Raw genomic sequence first — 2,838 nt, forward strand, 5'->3', positions numbered from 1 at the left:
TCCTATCCCTCCTCCTTTTTTGCCTTCCTTCCTCACTCTTTTCCCTCCAGCCCAGTCATCACAATCTACCCATTATTCCCTCCCACCAGATTTTCACTCCTCTCAGCTCCTCCTCAACCCTTGCTCCCAGCCCCAATCCCTTCTCCAACCTCAGCCCTATTTTCCGCCCTGATTTTCGTGGAGATTAGAGGGGCGGAACAGAGGAGACAACTTCTCCGCCCCAATATCGCAGCCACTCCTTCCCACAGCCTCCCAGACGAAGTTACCTGCGCCCCAGTGCGCGTCCTCCTCTCACCCGCCCCGCAGGGCGCCTCTTCTCCCATTCAGGTGGCGGGGAGGTTGTCAGGACCACGGCCCAGCCCAGTATCCAACCGGCCTTTCCCGGGCTGAGCTGCCGGGTGGGCTCGCACCAGCTCTCTGGGAAGGAAGAACGCGCGCCGTCGCCCAGCAACAAGCCGCGCGCGCACCTCCGCCCCGGCCCCCGCCCCTGGTCTTGGCCCTCGCGGATTCATCCGCGCTATGGGCTATCGCTCGCGCGTTTCTGCTTAGCAGAACCAGCTCTAGGACCGCCTGAGCCCAAACAGTCGAGAGGCCTCACCTCCCCGGGCGGTGTAGACGCTGGTTCCAAAGAGTCTCCTGGAGTAGTCTTCTAGATCGCTGCTTTTGCCCAGCTTAACCCGGCTGCTTTCTTGACACTCTTGTGGTTCTTTCTACGTCAAATGAGTACTGGACTACAAGAATAGAAGTATTCTTTTTTTTTTTTGCGGTACGCGGGCCTCTCACTGCTGTGGCCTCTCCCGTTGTGGAGCACAGGCTCCGGACGCGCAGGCTCAGCGGCCATGGCTCACGGGCCCAGCCGCTCTGCGACACGTGGGATCCTCCCGGACCGGGCCACGAACCCGTGTTCCCTGCATCGTCAGGCGGACTCTCAACCACTGCGCCACCAGGGAAGCCCAAGAATAGAAGTATTCTTTTCTTTTCTTTTTTCTTATTATTTTTTAAAATATTTTTAAGCTGTATGTCTACACTACATGCCAGTTAAGGGTACGTCTGGGGAGCGGGGTTTGCCATGCTCTCCACCTGGAGCCCAACTCTTAAACATAATCTTAAAATCAAAGGCATGATATTCAGGCTTTTGGAGAGTTCCTATTAAAATACCGGGTTCAACCATATTCAGAGTTTTTGATGTCCAAGATAAGAAAGGTTATAAGGAACAAAAATTGGCATTATCTATTAAAGTTGAATATCCACAAACTCTTTGACCCAGCAATTTCACTCCCAATAGAAATGCATGCACATGTGTACCAAGAAACATGTACACCAATATTCATAGCAGTTTCATTCATCATAGCTAAAAACTGGTAAAAACCCAAATATCCATCAAAAGTAGGATGCATAAATTAATTGTGGTATATTCTTAAGTGCAATACTATACTTGAAGGAGATGAAGAAACTTTCTCTGTGGGGAACAGCAAAGATGAATCTCTAAAAAATGTTACGTTGAACTAAGAAACCATACCCAAAGGAGTACTTACTGTACCATTCCATTCACATGAAGCTTAGAACCCAAGCCAGCAAAAACTATAGTGCTTATGGATGCATGCTCAGCTGATGGAGTACAAATAAACACAAGAAAGTAATAACTGTAAGACTCAAGATAGTAGTCATTTCAGGAGGGGAGAAGGTGATGGTGAGTGAGTGGGCAGTATAGGCAGAGTCTTGAGCTGCTAGCACTGTTCTAGTGTTTAACGTTGGTGATGGCCGTTTGAGTTTTTTCTTTAGATAAAGCATTCTCTGTCTTGCTCATTTTCCTGTGTTATATCTCATCATTGTTTAAAAAGGCAAAAAGAAAAACCACTAGATGAAATCATATAGATGATAGTGCTTTGCTCAGTGCCTGGCACTTAGTAGGCCCTCAAATGTTTATTTTATATTCCTCTACTCTCTACTAACCTGTCTTTCTCCAAATACCCAAGCAACTAATAAACGAGATCAAGAAAGTGGCAAATAAAACCTTCTGGAAGTCCTCCACAGGACTCCAGATGCTGGAAGGGGGGCAATATGCTTCCCAGAAGTTCAAGATAAAAGAATTCTGTGTACAATTCCCTGGTGCTAGGACTCAGAGCAGCCCACCTGTGGAGGAAGGGTTGCTATAACCCCTCACATAATGCGTTCAAAAATTGTTGCTGAATGCCCACAAAATGAGAAGCATCCTACAGAGAAGGCCCTGCCTCCCACATCACATCTCACGCCCTGTGGGTGTTCCATGAGGGCAGCTTCATTCTAAGCATGGGAGTAACCCCTTCAGACAATAAGAAAATTATTTTTCTGTGCCAATTAAAATAATAAGCGAATAACCAAGTGCTTAGGAAGTGACTAATTGTTCTTGGTACCATCCTGGATGCTGCAAAAAAATAACATATAGGCCATGTTCCTAAACTAGAAAAATTCAAAAATTAATGTAACCTTGAAATATGTATAGCGTATGATCAGGAAACGATTTAAATGGTAAATAAATATTGTTCATTAGTACTTTTAATAATCAACAACAGTGCTTAAGTATTCAGATATCTATATCATGGGATAATACAATCCATAAGCTAGATACTATTAGCTTCATTTTATAGATAAGGTACTAATGTTCAAAGAGATTAAGGATTTACCTTGGGTCCCCTAGCTAGTAATCAATCCTGTACTAGGAACTCTATTCTAGGTCTGATTTTACCAAAAAAAGAAAACAGAAGAAAGAAAAAGAAAGAAAGAAAGAAAGAAAGAAAGAAAGAAAGAAAGAAAGAAAGAAAGAAAGAAAGAAAGAAAGAAAGAAAGGAAGGAAGGAAG

This window comes from Lipotes vexillifer, unplaced genomic scaffold (genome assembly GCF_000442215.2).
Source record: "Lipotes vexillifer unplaced genomic scaffold, Lipotes_vexillifer_v1.1 scaffold7, whole genome shotgun sequence".
Classification (NCBI taxonomy): Eukaryota; Metazoa; Chordata; class Mammalia; order Artiodactyla; family Lipotidae; genus Lipotes; species Lipotes vexillifer.